This window comes from Pelodiscus sinensis, chromosome 2 (assembly GCF_049634645.1).
Source record: "Pelodiscus sinensis isolate JC-2024 chromosome 2, ASM4963464v1, whole genome shotgun sequence".
Lineage (NCBI taxonomy): Eukaryota > Metazoa > Chordata > Testudines > Trionychidae > Pelodiscus > Pelodiscus sinensis.
In genome coordinates, this window is record NC_134712.1 from 211,709,686 (window position 1) to 211,727,092 (window position 17,407).

Genomic DNA, 17,407 nt, shown 5'->3' on the forward strand with positions numbered 1-17,407 from the left:
CACGAAATTGTGCTGCCCGGGGCCCTGCGGCACTCTCATCCGCCCCTGCACATAAGCAAACTTGCAAAATCCAGCACATGCTAGGTAGGTCATTCAAATATAAGCTGAATAATGTTGGAGATAATACCAATGTTTGCAGGAAGCCGTTCTTCTGGTGCCAACGAGTATTTTTTTTTTTTACCAATATGCACAAATGAGTGTGATTTCTCATAGCCAATACACATACTAGCCAACTTGGGATAATTCTCAACAATTTCACCAAAAGGCCTGTGCATTAAACTGTTTTTGTGTGTCGTGGTTAGGTCAAGAAAAACTGGATCAATCTTCAGTTTAAGTTGGAATCCATTTTTGATTGAAGTTGAAAATGCCAGCAGTAGGGATGTAAGTGACTAATTGACTATTCAATAAGCATAAGCTTATCCGACAGTCAACTAGTCCCTTGACCAGTCACTTCTCCCCACCCCACTGGCTCTGAATACATTTAAAAGGCTAAAGCGCAGTATAGGGGACTCAGCAAGAGCTGGAAATCAGCTGTCCCTGCTCGTGTCGGGAACCCCCTGCTGCACTTCAGCCTTTTAAATGTATTAAGAACCTGCCAGATCTTAATACTTTTAAAAGGCAAAGCTGCAGCAGGGTTAGGTCCTGGGGTAGGTGCTTACCCCACTTCAGCTCCCCTGCTTATCAACTAGTTACAGGAAAATCCATTGACTAGTTGATTAAACTAAATTTAACATCCCTAGCCGGCAAGGGAGCTGACAGCCTGCATGGGATCTGGGCAAGGTGAGGGCTGGGCCATCTCAGAGAAGGGGCAGGGCCAGGGCCAAGGCCAAGGCCAGGGCCAGGGCCAGCCTGTCCACCATGCCACTAAGAGCACTGTACACCCCATCCCTCAGGTCTCAGAATCGCATAGAGCGCACAGCACTCCAGCAGTGATTTAATGGGCCCAGGGCGATGGCTGCCCAATGCAGCAGCAGCAGCGGCCGGGAATTCCAGGCCCCTTTGAATCACCAGGCCCTGGAGCAACTGCCCCCATCACCGTCCCTATCAGTGGGCCTGCATGCCAGCACTTGATCATATGTACTATGACTGCCAGCATGCCTTCCACAGATGGTGAAGAGCTTTGTGAAATCAGATGATCAAGCACATGAAAACAGATGCTTAGAAGTTAAATTGGTCAGTAGCTTGAAGGCATGTGTGGGTTTCCTGAGTTTAGCGCCAGATTCTAGGCAGCACAAAATCTGCAGAACACTGTTAAAAAAAATCGAACAAGCCAATCCTAAACACAAGGACCAAGATGTTTCATTAATTAATTATTTTTGTAGCAATACACCACAATGCAAATGATGACCTATTGTAGTAGGAATCACAAGGACTTTCCTTCATGTTACTAACTTCACAAGAGCAACTTTTTTCATTACATTCCAGTGATCATCTTAGGTCCTTGCCACTCTTTAGCATCTCAGCAGGGAATAATTAGATAAATGAGGCAATACAATTTGCATATCACCTTAATGCTCCTGTTCTTCATTTTCTTAAAGCACTTAACATAATCAAAAACTCTATTATTTCTCCTAAAGGTTTTCTTCTTCGGTTTGTTGGTTTAAAAAAAGAAATCACTACACTATTCTAGAAATATTCTGCTTCTAGATAAACTTCAGTGCCTGCCACTTTTTTACCAGACGTTTGGTATTCACAAATTTACCAACCCTTGAAACCTATAGCAGCGTTGAGAGATTTTTCAATGGCCTAAATGTGTCCCTGTAGTGGGGCATAGTGACTGACACGGAGGAGGAGGAACCCCTCCGACCGCTATGTTGGGCTGAGCCTGAACCGGCCACAGCATCTGACAGAAAGTCGGGGGCAGACCCAGGGCTATAAAAGTCCAGCCTCTGAGCACAGTCAGGGCCCAGCCAGCAGAGGGCCCAGAGGTCTGCTCAGTGCTTCCGGCCTGGGAGGCTAGGGCTGAGGCTTGGCCTGGGCCTCTAACCACCTTTGAGCCTGGGTCCAACTACCCGCTCCTTGCCTGGCAGGCTGAGGCTTGGCCCGGGCCTCTGCCCATATCAACCCATGTAGACCCAGAGGGCCAGCCTGATTCCGTGCCCCAACCTGCGCCCAGGAACTGGGAGAGACCGCTGCAGCTGCCAAGGCTTGAGCCTTGGCCCGAACCCCAGACGGAGCCTGACCCAGAGGACCGGCCCAGATGCCAGCCACAGCTTGCACCTAGGAACTGGCTGAGTCCCACAGAACTGGAAGCAGCATAGGATTGGACCAGACCACCTGGACCCCAGTGGGACAAGATCACCCTGAACTCCCCAACCACACCACCAGAAATCCAGGTACTGGCTGAGGGGGGGAAGGGAAGTGGCCCAGGGGTTAGTGGGTGCTGTTAAAAGCCCCAAGGCTGGTGCATTTTGGGCTGGAGCCCCTGCTGAGCCCGCAGCAGCCTGCACTGCTGCTCCTAGGGCTCTGGGCCGCGGTGCAGTGGAGAGGGCAGGCCTGCGCCCCCTCTGCCACCACCTACAGGGTGGCAGTCTCCCCCTCGCCACCACCGCAGGCGACTGACCCTCCTGAACAAGGAGCCCCCAACCTGCTATGGTTGTTTGTTCCCACGCCCTGATCCAAGGGCCTAGCCACTCCTCACAAACTGACTGGGTTTGTTTACTGCCACGCCCTGAACTAAGGAGGCATGGCCGTTCCTTATCACTAACTGTGCTGTTGGCCTTCCCTGAACCAGGGCCTGGCCTCTGTCCTGGCTGTGTTTGTTGCCCAGCCTGAAGCAAGGCCTGATCACTTAAGACTGCTAAATGTTTATTTGTTGTCCCACCCTGAACCAGGACTGGGAACCTGAACTCACTGTGTTGTTGCCCCGCCCTGAACTAGGGCCTGGCTTTTGTACTCACTGGGTGTGCTGCCTCACCTGAAGGAAGGCTGGGGGCGTGGACTAGTGACTTGGGGCTTTGATTGAAAGGGCCAGTGCAGTGGGGCGGAGTGGCTGCCCACTGACGCAGAGGAGGAAGAACCCCTCCAGGAAGCCAAACCAGCTACACTCCCAAAGAGCTATAAGCAGATGCCAATGAAACATCAATGCAGGGGAATATATGTAATAATAGTAAACAACTGTTTACTGTGTCATTCTAAACAAAACATGTACAACATTTTTCTGTATACATACAATTGATTCTTTAAGATGAAATTAAAGCATTTACATCACACTTTAAATGTTCGTAAGGTACTTGGCAAATACTCTACTATGCTAAAAGGTATATAATGCTTGCACAGAATGTCTGAATGTTGTCCTCTGATAGTTTTGGAAGCAGGGATGGAGGTAGGATGAGTGTTCCATTTTCATTGTGTTTTAACATGAACGTTTTACTTCTCAGATAATGTCATTAGACTTAAAATTGAGAAATTCATACTTCAAATAAGAGAAACAAACTATTTTGGCTTTCAAAGTAATACAATAAAATTACTCAGGTGATGTGTGATTTTTCTAGACGGTATAGATGGAACAGTGCAATTCAATTAATCTTGATATCATTACAATAAACTATTTTAAACACCGGCAAAAAAAAAAAAAAAAAAAAAACACTGTTTGGGTATTGTACTCAGGAATCATCACTAAAAATTTGGATCTACATGAAAAGAGAACAGTAGAAGTATTTTAGTGACTGCAAGTATCATAATAGGTTGGAACAGGAAGAACTATCAGTAAGGGAAGAGAGAGTTACTCACCTAGTGCAGTAAGAGTTACTCACCTAGTACATCTTTGAGATGTGTGTCTCCATGGATGCTCCACTCTAGGTGTTGGTGCATCCTTGCACCAGCACCTAGAAATCTTTTCCAGCAGTGCACTGTCTTTCTGCACATACACAGTGCTGTCTGCTCATGCCATTAGCTGCATGTGCAGCATGGCACCTCCTTTCCTTCTCTACCTTGCACATGCCCTGAAGAGGCTCTAAAGTAGGGGAGGAGAGAGAGTAGTGGAGCACCTACATGGACACACATCTTGAAGAACTCCCGTTACTGCACAAAGTAACTTCCTCGCATGATCTCCCTGTGAGTGCTTCATTTTGGTGTCTGAAGAGCAGTGTCCAGTGTAAAAGTGGGTTTTGTAGCCTTGCCCCAGAGACTGTAGAGCAGTGTTTCTTAAACTTTTTAAGACCGAAGAACACCAAACAACTTTTTTTTCATGAGGAACACCAACGATTTTTTCTTAAGAAAAGTTAGGGGGGAAAGTTATTGAGGGGGAAAAAAGGGTCGGGGGAAAGTTGAGCCAAAAAAAGTCATCTGCCCCTTTAAGGGCAGCCATTTTGAATTCTGTTGTTCTCTGCGGCACACCTCGGACTGTCTCGCAGCACACCGGTGTGCCACAGAACACAGTTTAAGAAACACTGCTGTAGAGAGAACAACCTGGCCCACTGATGCTGTCGGAATTAGGCCAGAAGTCATGCAAAAGAAATGAAAAGCCTCATGGACTTCCTCCAGGACTTGAGCATATTGAGATAAAAGGCAATTGCTCATTGTACATCGAGGATATATAATGCTGCTTGGATCGCGTTGTCAGGTGGCTTTAGAGAGACTGCAGGTAAGTGTACTGGTTCATTAATATGAAAAGGTGTAGGATTTTGGGAGGAATTTTGGGTGAGGGCTTAGTGTCACTCTGTCTTTGCTGAAGATTGTGTAAGGGGAATCTGGCATCAAAGCTGCTATTTCTTTTACTCATCTGCTGGAAGCGATGGCTACGAGAAAGGCCACTTTCATCAGGAGATGTAGCCATGAGCAAGTGGTGAGTGGTTCAAAAGGTACATTTCTATCACTATTCTACATCAAAAGGTGGGCTTTGTGAGACTCTTAAGGACATGGTTGAGGTCTCACAGGACAGTAGGTGCTCTCACCACAGGGAATATGTTTTGGAATACCGTTAATAATCGTTTATGGGATGCAAGAAGAGCAAGTAGATGCGAAAAGAGCGAGATCCTATCCATTGGTTTGTGAAATGCAGCAACTGTGGCAATGTGAACCTTTACAGAACTAAAGGAGAGTCTTTACTCCCATAGTTCATGGAAGTAGTCTGGTATGATTGGTACAAGGGTGGTGGGGAGTGCGATGTTGTGTTTTTCTTGTATCCACTTGGAGAATCTTTTCCATTTATAGGTGTAGGTTTTTCTGGTAGAATCCTATTAACCACTGATTAGTATTTGCTTTATTCTGTCACAGCAGGACATTTCAGCATCGTGGAGCCATGAAGGAGCCAGGCCTTGAGATGAAATGTTATCAGATATGGATGGAGGGTCCTGCCGTAATGCTGAGATAGAATATTGTGATGTGGAGGGAATCCATGAGGAGCAGAGAGAACCAACTTTTGCAGGTAAGGAAACCAGGTCAGTCTGGACCATGATAGTGCTACTAGTATGATGCATGCTTAGTCTTGTCTAATTTTCATGATTACTCGATGGATCAAAGGTAATGGTGGGAACGCATAGAAGAGTGGGGCTTCCCATTTCAGAAGAAATGTGTCCCCTAGAAATCGGTTCTGGAGCAAAACTGGTAACATTTGTGATTGGTTCAGGTTGTAAAAAGGTCTGTGTCGGGTTGGCCCCATTTGGCGAATACTTCCCGAAAGGCTGTTGTGTCCATTTCCCACTTGTGCTGGTCTGAAAACAGGTGGCTGAGATTGTTCGCTGTAACACTGAGAACCTCTGGTAGGTATGTTACTGTGGGAGTGATCTGGTACCAAATGCACCAATTCGAGAACTTCATCACCTCTGTGCAGAGGGAGTTGGACCATGCTCCTCTCTGATGACTGATGTAATACACGCATGATGTGTTGTCTGTCAGGATGCAGATAGTCTTGTTTTTGATGTATGGAAGAAAATGAAGGCATGCATACCGTACTGCTCTGAACTCCATGAGAATGATATCAAGTGAACATTCATAATAGGAACATTTTCCATGTACCATATGGGAGTCCAGATGCACTCCCCATCCCATTAGTGAAACATCTGTTGTTATGGTGATGGTAGGGAAAGGCTGTTGGAAGGGAACACACAACATATTGTGTGGCTGTGTCCACCATTGCAGTGAGGTCAGGAAGTGGTGTGACAGACTTGTGTAGACAGTCCCTGGAAGGAACAAACAGTGGCCAGCCATGCTTGGAGGCATCTCATATGTAGTCTGGCCAGTCTTAACATATACATTGTGGCGGCCATATAACCAAAGATTTGAAGACAGCTGAGTACTGTCATGATTGGCAAAGCCTGTAGTGAGTGTATGATGGTAGTAAGAGACTCAAACTTGTGTTCGGGTAATGTTGCAGTGGCTGTTACTGAATCTAGTCGAACACCTATAAACTCGAGATTCTATGTGGGCTGTAGAGTGGATTTTGGTAGTTGATATCAAATCCGAAGCTGAGTAGCAGATTGATAGTTTTGTTGACCATGTTCAGGGTGTCTTGATACGACATGCCTTTGATGTGGTAAACTCCAAATAGGGAAAGATTATCACCCCTCTATGATGAAGCTACAACAGCCAGAGTTTTTTTGGTGGGGGGAGGAAAACCCACAACAACCTCTCGGTTATAGGCTGAATGGGAGAACTCAGTATTGGTAATGGTAGGTTCCGACTGTGAAACATCAGAAACGTCTGTGTGCTGGATGGATCGTTATATGGAAATAGGCATCTTGGAGGTTGAAAGATGAAAACCAATCTCTGCTGTCTAACACTGGTATGATGGTTGCTAGCATGACCATCTAGAACCTGCGGTATGTTATGTACTTGTTGAGCTTTCTGAGATCTAATATGGGTCCCCACTCCCCTGACATCTTCTGTGTGATAGGGAGTAGCTAAGTAGTCAACTACCCGATAAGCCTAGGCTACTCGACTACTCACATTTCCTCCCATCCTTGCTGCCTCTGTATCAGAGGCAGCAAGAGGGGGAAGCAGGAGATGCTGTTTAAATGTAGTAAGAGCTGGGTGGGCAGGCAGCCTGACTCTTACTACATTTAAACTACAGAGTTAGCTCCCAGACCTGGCACAAGCTGGGACTGAGTGCCTTTCCTTATTACTTATCATGTAGTTGATAAAAATGTTATCGACTATGCAATTAGTGAAATCCATTTCTTAACATCCCTACTGTATGAGGAAATATTTCGAGTTCAGCCCACTCCCTTGATAGGCCAATGGAACTGGTTCTAGTGTCCCCATTTGTAGAAGATGTTGAAACTCTAGTTGTAGGTTTTTCAAGAGAGGGGTCCCTGCCCTAAAGAGAGACAGAGAGGGGGAGGCTATTCAGCGGAATGGATATAAAGGTTATGGAGTAGTCCAGACTAATAATCTCTAGAACCCACTGGTCAGATGTTATTTCAATCCATTGTTGGAAAGAGGACTATTGCCAGTGGGTGAATTGAAGGTTGGATGGCACTGATGATGGTATGGCGGTGATATTGCTCGAGCCCTCGACCAAAACTTCAAATTTGCTGTTTCAATATGGATGGTTGGTTCGGGTTAGATTTTGCTGCTGGTGGTGTGGTCTGCACTTCTGTTGTCTGTGCCTTTGTCTGAAGGCATACTGTCTGTTAGGCTGCCTGTATGACACCCTGGGCCCTGAATAGGTGTTATGTCTCTGGCATTTGTTGGGCAGTGTGTACGTACCCAAAGTTCTTAGTGTTGTGCGAGAATCTTTCACGGAGTGCAGGACCTTGTCAATTCTGCTGGCAAATAAACTGGTTTCACCGAAAGTGAGGTCCTCCACCTTGAGTTGCAACTCCCTGGGTAGCCCTATGGCTTGGAGCCATGAGAGTTTGTGCATAGCAATTGCGGTGGCAGTGCTGCATGTGACAATATCTGCAACATCTCGGGCTGCTTGTAGGGCCATACAGACAGTGGCGTGGCCCTCTTGAATTATGCCTTGAAATTGAGGCCACTTCTGTTCTGGGAGAAACTGTAAAAGGTCTTGTAACTTTGAATAGTTAGTATAATGGTAGTCGGCAAGGAGTGCTGAATAGTTGGCTTCCCGCAGTTGGAGCGTGGTGGAGAAGTAGACTTTTCTGCCCAGTATGTCAAGCCACTTATGGAAACTTGTCCTGAGGGTTGGACCTGAATTGGAGGTATTTGGATCTGTGATGAACCGAGTCATCTACTAGAGAGTTTGGAGGGGGATATGAAAAAAGAAAGTCCATCCCCTTGGCAGGGGCAAAGTATTTTCTGTCTTCCCTCTTGTTAGTGGGCATGGTAGAAGCAGGTGTCTGCCAGATAGTATCGGCCAGGTCGAGAATGGCTTCATCCATAGGAAAGGCTATTTTTGATAATGTAGAGGGCTGTAGGATGTGGAGGAACCTATGTTGTTTCTCCTGTACTTCTTGTAAGTCTAGCTCTTGTGCATTGGTCACTCATTTAAACAGTTCCTGGAATAGTATTATATCATCTGTAGGAATTCGGGTGGTAGGAATTATGGCCTCATCAGCAGATGAGGATGGGTTGTAGGGAGGAACTCTATCTTCCTCCTCAGACAAGGGGTCTTCCTCTTCAGAATGTTATTGTTCCAGGGAATTTGGTACAGTGTTGCAAGCCTGGCATTGCGGGAACTTGGCAGGACTTTTTGCTGGAGCCGAAGGTGCTGTATGATGATTCCTGTAGGCCAACCATGCATCCCATGGAGGCCATTGGCTTGGATATGGCAATGATGGGTATGGCCAATGCTGACCGTAACAGAGAACAGGTGGTGGCATGTGAGTGGATCAGGCAGATCATGACTCCTGGAGGGGTGTCTCTGTGTGGGCAAGAAATGTGGGACGAAAAACAGCTTTGTGGTCCTATGTCAGTCTCACTCATTGATACTGATGGTGCCGGAGATCCAAGAGAATATACAGAGTATGCTGACAATGCCGGTGAATATGGATGGAATGTGCTCAGTTGGTGCCGGGGTGTGTCTTGGCATAACTTTGTATGGTACCGTCTTGGTTGGTGTGGATGCAAGTGCTATTGCTGCCAGAGGTAGCATTGGTGTCATCCATAAGAGGTGGCATGTGGCATGGGTCGGGTTCAACTAGGGATGTGAAGGGCTTGTCGACAGGATAATCAACTAGTCACTCTCTCCCTCCTCCCCCCCCCCCCACTCCCACTGCCTCTATCAAAATGGTAGCACAGCTGGAAGCCCGGGGTCAGCGGGGCAATCCCCAGCTGACCCTGGGCTTCAACGCTTTCACCTTTCAAGTGTAGCAACAACCCTAGGGCAGTAATGAACCTGCAGAGGGGTAAGCTGCACAAAAATTGAAACAGCTTTTAAAGCCTCAAGTTAAGTTCTGCTAGAGTAGAACTTCAGTCAATGAATCCCAGTAGACATAAACACCCTTCAGTTAAGCAAGCAAAGTGTTATGTATTAGGGATGTTAAATATCAGGTAATTGAATAGTTGATTAACCTCATGAATGCTTAACAGTTACTCAACTATTCTATAGTCCCGGAGAGTTGAGCCGGCAGCCAGTGCACTCGGTCCCACTTCCGAGGAGCCCCTGCCACTCCGCGCTGCTGCTTCTGTATGGGTATGTCTATACTACCACCCTAGTTCGAACTAGGGTAGTTAATGTAGTCAATCGAAGTTGCAAATGAAGCCCGGGATTTAAATATCCCGGACTTCATTTGCAACTTCGATTGACTACATTAACCACCCTAGTTCAAACTAGGGTGCTAGTGTAGACATACCCTATGAGACACATAGCAGCGTGGGGTGCCACATGGGAGCTGGTCCGTGTGGGGAGCCATCCTGTTGGGTGGCAAAAGTCCTTGCCCATAGAGATGGGGTGGGGGAGAGTCTGAGATCCCAGACCCAGCACATGCTCCTGGAACTGAGCCAGGTTGCCTGCCCACCTGGCTCTTAATACACTTTAAATGCAGAGCCACAACAGGGACTGAGCTGGGCTGCTGCCCATCCTGCTAAAAAATTAACTGGAAGAGAGTGGGGAAATGAATGTAGTCTATAGCATTAACGATAAGCTTTTGCTTAATCGGTTAATCGACTACACAATTATATCCCTATTATGTAAGCTACTGTGCCTGTTTAAATATGACCAAATTCAGGAACTTTTACATTTGCACCTTTTGATATTTTTATATACTTAAATACACAGATACATACCATAGTAATTTCAGACAATTATCATTAACATTTTAATTGTCTATCTAAACAATGTGAATGACACTTATACTAAAGAAAGTATAAATTGTTATTCTGATATTAACTGAAGCAAGTGAAGAAAAGCCAAAAATAAATTACTGGCTTCAATTAGATCTATCTAGACACTGTTCACTCTGCCTCTCTTCCAAATGGCTCTACTAATATCAGATCTGTTTGAACATGACAACACAAATTAAAACAAACTATTAAAAAACAGCAGTTTTGAAGATTCCAGTATGTATGTGATCCAACACAAATGCAGACAATAAAAGAAAAACAAATAGGAAAGTGTGCAACCTAAAAAAAGTGAATTATGAACAATTTTTAAATGAAGAAAACAAATGTTATGACATCATTTTGAAAAACAACAATTTACTGAAGGGAAAGAGAAAAATCCTAAAAGAAAAAAATATTGAAAATGTAAATGCCTAGAAAATAAAAGGAAAATGATAAATGATGATGTAAATATAAACTGAATAATATAAAAACTGATCTAGTTAAATGTGACCAACTAATTTAAGTTTCTTTAGTTTCTCTTTCCATTGAGAAACTATAGCAGTTAGTTTTTCAGATCTAAAATTCTCCAGTCAAAAAAATATTGTTAAAGAGTATCAGATTATAGAAAGACGAGGGGGCTGCGCCCCTTACTCACTACACTTGCCAATCCCCCTCTCTCTGCAGTTAGGCAGCCCCAGTTCTCCCCCCAGTTGCCAGGGTGTGCTGAGCTGGGGCACGGCAGCCCTGGCCTACACTCTCTCCCTACTGGCTGTCAGGCAGAGGCCAAACCAAGGCCGTGGCACGCCAGCCCCAGTTCTCTCCCCCCGAGCACCAGAGAGAGAGGGAGGGGAGAAGCAATAGGGAAAGGGGAGGGAAGGAAGAGGCAGGCAGGACACACAGTGACATGATGATGTCACTCAGTCATCCCGCAGGAGCATTTTTATATATATTAGTACTTTTTTTTGTAAAATCAATAGTCAATATAAGCAAAATAAGGCTGTAATTCCAGGCCTACAGGTTGAGGCCTGTTAGATTTCAATTTAGCCATACAGGATGGCTACGTCTAGACTGCATCCCTTTTTCGGAAAAGGGATGCAAATTAGACGTATCGCAATTGCTAATGAAGCGGGGATTTAAATCTCCCCCGCTTCATTAGCATAAAAATGGCTGCCGCTTTTTTTCGGCACGGAGCTTTGCCGGAAAAAAGCGCCAGTCTAGACGCGAATCTTTCGGAAAATAAAGCCTTTTCTGAAAGATCCCTTATCCCTCTTAAAATAAGGGATAAGGGATCTTTCGGAAAAGGCTTTATTTTCCAAAAGATCCACGTCTAGACTGGCGCTTTTTTCCGGCAAAGCTCCGTGCCGAAAAAAAGCGGCAGCCATTTTTATGCTAATGAAGCGGGGGAGATTTAAATCCCCGCTTCATTAGCAATTGCGATACATCTAATTTGCATCCCTTTTCCGAAAAAGGGATGCAATCTAGACGTAACCAATATGTCTAGAGAACTGTGGCTACCTGTGCTAGCTAACCCTGACATGCAGAGCTCAGGCTGTGGAGGGTCCTAGGGTTTCATAGAGAGGGTCCTAGAGCCTGGGCTCCGGCTTGAGCCAAAAAGTCTACAAAGCAATGAAACAATCCTGCAGCATGAGCCCCACAATCCAGAGTTGGCTGGCACAGACCAGCCATAAGCGTCTAGTTGCTGTGTGGACATACCTACAAAGGGCAGACATAACCACATGCCCCAGGGATAGCTCTGTTCTGATAAAGTTACAAGATTTCTGTAAAGAATGTGCCAATAAATGATGTTTAGAAAAACTTGCTACAACGTGTATGTGTAGACTCCCAGACACTCCATTTTAACCTATGGAAAGTTTTGCTCTCACCACATGTCACCAGGGGAACATGTTTATGTAGATACTAATGAGCACAAACAGAACTAAGAAGGCAACTTAGGACAATCAGGGTACTACAGAGTTTATGGTGTGTGGAAGCACAGATAAGGAAAAGGAGGTTGGAACTGTCATGTGAATGTGTAAGGTGCTAGACATAGTCATTTTCCAGATAAAAAAGCTTTCCTAGAAGGGATAAGGAGAGTCTGCATCGTTCAATGATTACAACCTGTTGATAGATCCACCTAGCTCTGTGATATCTTTGATTACCCAGGAAAGCTCATGATACCATCTGGCCCACGAAAGCTCATCATCTAATAAACCATCTTGTTAGTCTTTAAAGTGCAACATAGTCCTGTATCTTGTATACATATGTGTGATTCTAACTTATTACTTACAGTACAGTCAAATTTTCTTACTTTTAACTGTGTGGCCATTGTATTTGTTCTTCACGTGATTTACCCTGGTGACCTTAAAATTACAGCAACACAGAAGACGGATTCACTCACTAAGGACGCTGTGGTTTAACACAGAACTATGAAATAAAGGTTATAATCTCCTGCAGTATTTCTTGTTAGGCAAAGCAACATTATATTATCTTTGTGTGTAATATCACTGAATGTGCTTCTGTGCATAAAAAGGAGCTGTCAAATTATTACAATTAAATCTTCATATTCCTATTTTATAGAGAGAGAGAATTTCAGCTCCTTATTTACAAACATTTGTTTGTGCTTTAGCTATCTAATATCTTCATTTAAACAGTACTAATTAACATATTCATTTACACAATCACTATTGGGCAATTTGTTATTATTTAGCAGTAATTAGTATCTACAATTTACATTTTAGTTTACTTTATATAACATCATTCACTTTGTCTACAAAGCTTAGCAGGGCTTATCCTAACAAATCAGATAAAGTTCTTCTGAGAAATGAATTAATTTATAGATGAATTGTACAGTACCAGTGTCTTTAGATAAAAACCAGATAATCTTAAATAAAAAACAAAACTTGTTTGGGCAGATCCAAACACGAAATCTTATACAACACACTTCAAGTGCTCATAATAAGAGCAATCACATTACAAACTGAAAGTATTGAGGAACAACTGGGAATAACATTTTCATTAGCTATCACAGAACATAATTTCTTTTTAGTTTGGCTAAAAAAAACTGAAAAAAGTATATGCATCACACTATGTTATGTCTACACTAGAAAACTGTGGTTCTCAGACTTCCTACAGTTCCCACTATGTTTCTCTTATCAAGAGGCACATCAAAAGGATATTTCTTTACATTGAGCCTAATGGCTATCTAGGGCCATGTAAATATCATTGATACCATCAAATTACTATACATCAGCCACTTCTCAAATGACTGGAATTCAACAGAACAAATCTCTTTTTTCAATGGAAGATGCTGCAATACATGTACAGTAGAACCTCAGAGTTACAAACAGCTGGGGAATGTTGTTTGTAACTGAAATTTTCATAACTCTAAACAAAACATAGTTGTTCTTTGAAAAGTTTACACTTGAACACTGACTTAATACAACTTTGAAGTTTTACTATGCAGAAGAAAAATGCTGCTTTCCTTTTTTTAGTAGTTTATGTTTAACACTGTACAGTACAGTATTTGCTTTCTTTTCTTTTTTCTCTGCTGCTTCCTTACTGCACACTTCTAGTTCCAAATTAGGTGTGTGGTTGGCTAGTCAGTTTGTAGCTCTGATGTTCATAACTGCCCTGCTGCAGCAAAGCCTCCTCCCTGGAATTGGCTGGGTTTAACCGAGACCATTAACTGATAAGTATCAGCTTAGTGGTTAAACAGTAAATCGATTAAACTCCAACATGCATAATGCCAAGACACTAATAGAAATGCAGAGAGGTCTAGTGACAGAGGTTGGACTGAAAGTTGGAAGAATTGCATTCTATTAGCAGATCAGTCATTGACCTGCTGTGTCATTTTTGGACAAGTAATGTTACCTTGTGGAGTCTCAGTTCTTCCTCGCATCTTAACTCTGTCTTTTCTATTTAGACTTACTCTTGTTTGTAAATGGTAATATTAATAAGTCTTAATGTTTGTTACCCAACATTTATTTCTTTTAAATAAATATTTAAAAGGTGACACCATTTGCTTTCAGGACACTCAACATTACTGTTGCCTCTTTTTGACACAAGCATCTAGTTAAATTTCAGGGCCTCCAGGATGTTTGTCAGCAACAGAAACTGATGGAGTCTAACATTTTCTTTGATGCAGTTGCAGTCTTGTTAAACCAAAGAATAGACAAAGTCCTGCTTCTCTGAACAGAGGAGAAACAAAGAACAAAACAAGTACTTCCTTGACTAAAAAGCATGGATGGAGCTGTAAACTAACAGGCCCAAAAGCTCAGTCTCTCTAGCTTTTACCAAAATCATGCTGTGCTCAAAGAATACTATTTGATAGGCTTCTCTCTGTGTTCTCAAAATAAGTCTGGCAGGAGGGTGTAGCAGCCCACATAGCTAGCATCTCTGTTTAAGGATCTTATTTTTTTCTAATGAATAAGGTTTACTATATTTCAATAGTAAAATACCTCCATGCCCAAATGTTTTAACTCTCAGTGCTCCTAACCATAACGAGGTGCTTTTGAAATGCCACCATATTCAGAAACAGATTAGTGGTGGATATGACTAAAATTAAATGGTCAAATTATTGCCACTCACCCTGTACAACATAAGCTAACACTCAAGCTCCCTTCCCATGTGTCTAATCAGCAAAATCAAATAGCAAAGGGTGCTGGTATGAGGAAAACTGTCAGGGAATACCTGACATAACTGAAGTCGGCTATCTCATACAGAAAAGAGATAAATGGACAAGAACAAAAGGAGGAGGGGGGGGCAAAAAAGAGAAAAGGAACTAAACCAGGAAGAAATATGGAGAAAAATATAAAGAAAACAAAAAAGAAAATATGCAGTCTGTTCTTCTTAAATTATGCATTTCATAGGTGGCTGTTACTCTTTTTATCAATTTACTTTTAAAAAATCTGATGTGTGCCACTGGAGCAGTTGCATTTACAGGCAGTCCCCGGGTTACGTACAAGATAGGGACTGTAGGTTTGTTCTTAAGTTGAATCTGTATGTAAGTCAGAACTGGCGTCAGATTCAGCCGCTGCTGAAACTGACCGCCAGTTCTGACTTACATACAGAATCAACTTAAGAACCCCAGGCGTCCCCAAGTCAGCTGCTGCTGAAACTGATCAGCAGCTGATTCCAGGAAGCCCGGGGCAGAGCAACTCTGCCTGAGGCTTCCTGTAGTCAGCGCTGGTCAGTTTCAGCAGAAGCTGACTTGGGGACGCCTGGGGCAGAGCAGCTGGGGTGCTGCTGGGTTGCTCCAGTAGCGCCGCTCCTCGGTGCTACTGGACCAACCTAGCAGCACCCCATCTGCTCTGCCCCAGGCGTCCTGATTCAGCCGCTGCTGAAACTGACCAGCAGCGGCTGAATCAGGACCTGGGGCAGAGCAGCTGGGGTGCTGCCGGGTTGGTCCAGTAGTGCCCAGAGCAGGCGCTGCAGGACCAATCGGCAGCGCCCCAGCTGCTCTGCCCCAGAGTCCAAAACAAAAGCCTGGTCTGCTGGGGGGGGGGAGCACACTAGCTGCGCCCCCCCCCCCTCCCCAGCTGACCAGGGACACGGGGAGCAGAGCCGCAGCGGCAGCAGGGTGCCGTGCCTCTGAGGCTTTGCTCTGGCAAAGCCTCAGAGGCGAGGGACCCCGCCGCGGCTGCGGCTTCAGTCCGGGAGCCTGTGGTCTGCTGGGGACGGTCCCCAGCAGACCACAGGCTCCCGGACTGAAGCCGCAGCCGCGGGGGGGTCCCGCGCCGCTGAGGCTTTGCCAGAGCAAATCCTCAGAGGCGCGGGGAACCGCCGCTGCTGCCGCTTCAATCTGGGTGCCTGTGGTCTGCTGGGGACGGTCCCCAGCAGACCACAGGCACCCAGATTGAAGCGGCAGCAGAGGCGGTTCCCCGCGCCTCTGAGGCTTTGCTCTGGCAAAGCCTCAGAGGCGCGGGAACCCGCCCGGTGCCCCTGGTCTGCTGGAGACGGTCTCCAGCAGACCAGGGGCACCGGAGCAGCTTACGAACGGGGCTTTCTTGCCCCGACTTCCGGGGCGAGAGCCCCGTTCGTAAGTGCGGATCCGACGTAAGTCGGATCCGCGTAAGTCGGGGACTGCCTGTACTCACCTGGGATGCCTGAGGTTGTCTTATTACCTAAATCACAGATATCTTAAATTAATGTTTGGTATGGTATACCTTTGTAATTGAGACAACACGCAGTTACATTACACATGGGTCTTACTTCCAGTGGTCAGACTTTAAAAATTCATCCACTTTTGAACACATTTATTGATTTGACTGACATTTCCACAATGAAGCTTGAGCAACCTACTAAATGTGACCACTATATTTATTAAAAGCTATTTAGCCATACAGCTAATGAAAAAACAAATATATGCACTATTAATTAGCATGTCTAGGCTGAAAATTTTCATATTACTGTGCAATTATTATCTTACAAGACATTTGTGAAGTAACATTTGCTACAACTAGCTAAAAACAAAAGAATGAACATTTTTCCTCATATGATACAATTATTTTCTCCCAGCAGGTTTTGTCTTTCATACTCTACCTCGAGGGCAAGTTAAGACTAATCATATTGAGCCAGATTTTCAAAGCTATTTTAGGCACTTAAAGACATAGGTAGGAGTCCGGTGGGATTTCTAAAAGCATCTAGGCACCTAACTCCTCATTGGATTCACATATGTATTGTGAATAAAACATAATGATAATTAAATCTCTATATGAGCCATAGATACGGGGTGGGAAGGTTATTGGGTAAAAACACTTTCTCCTTTCTGTATATTCCCCCTCTCTGTTAATTCTACTCTCAGATTTAAACAGCAGTGAATGGTTCAAGTAGGAGTAATTTTCTAATTATACATATTTACATATCCAAACACAGTTTGCTTCCAAACACAGAAGTATATTCTTTAATAGTCTATAGCAGAACATCTGATCTGATTAAATTTGTAATGGATTTAGGAAGAGTTTCACCTTCATCTCCAAAAGCCTCAAAGGTAGGTAGAAACTTTAAGCCAAACCACAATAAGAATTTCAGTTGCTTTCTTTCATCTAGTTGCTGGCTACTAGAGAACAAAAGAGGTTCTTCTGATACAAATATCAATGGCCTTCTGTGAAAAGTGTGTTTTTTCTTAACCTTTAGATCAGCACTGGGCAACCAAAGCTCATCACTGGACCATCCCTTTGTCTCAGTGGGGCGCAAGATTGAAATCAGTCATGTGCACTAACCATGACCCCAAGAATAAGAT

At 44.3% G+C, this 17,407-nt stretch overlaps 1 protein-coding gene and 1 long non-coding RNA gene across 9 annotated transcripts in view; one reads left to right on the top strand and one right to left on the bottom strand.

Annotated features, from left to right (window-relative positions):
• PPP1R9A (protein phosphatase 1 regulatory subunit 9A) overlaps positions 1-17,407 on the bottom strand; it is a 265,453-nt gene that overhangs the window by 220,651 nt on the left and 27,395 nt on the right. The window lies entirely within an intron of this gene.
• LOC142827341 (uncharacterized) overlaps positions 2,094-17,407 on the top strand; it is a 41,376-nt gene continuing 26,062 nt past the window's right edge. The window contains exons 1-2 of the long non-coding RNA XR_012902047.1: positions 2,094-2,336; positions 5,218-5,368. This is a non-coding gene — a long non-coding RNA (uncharacterized LOC142827341). The remainder of the gene's footprint in view (positions 2,337-5,217; positions 5,369-17,407) is intronic.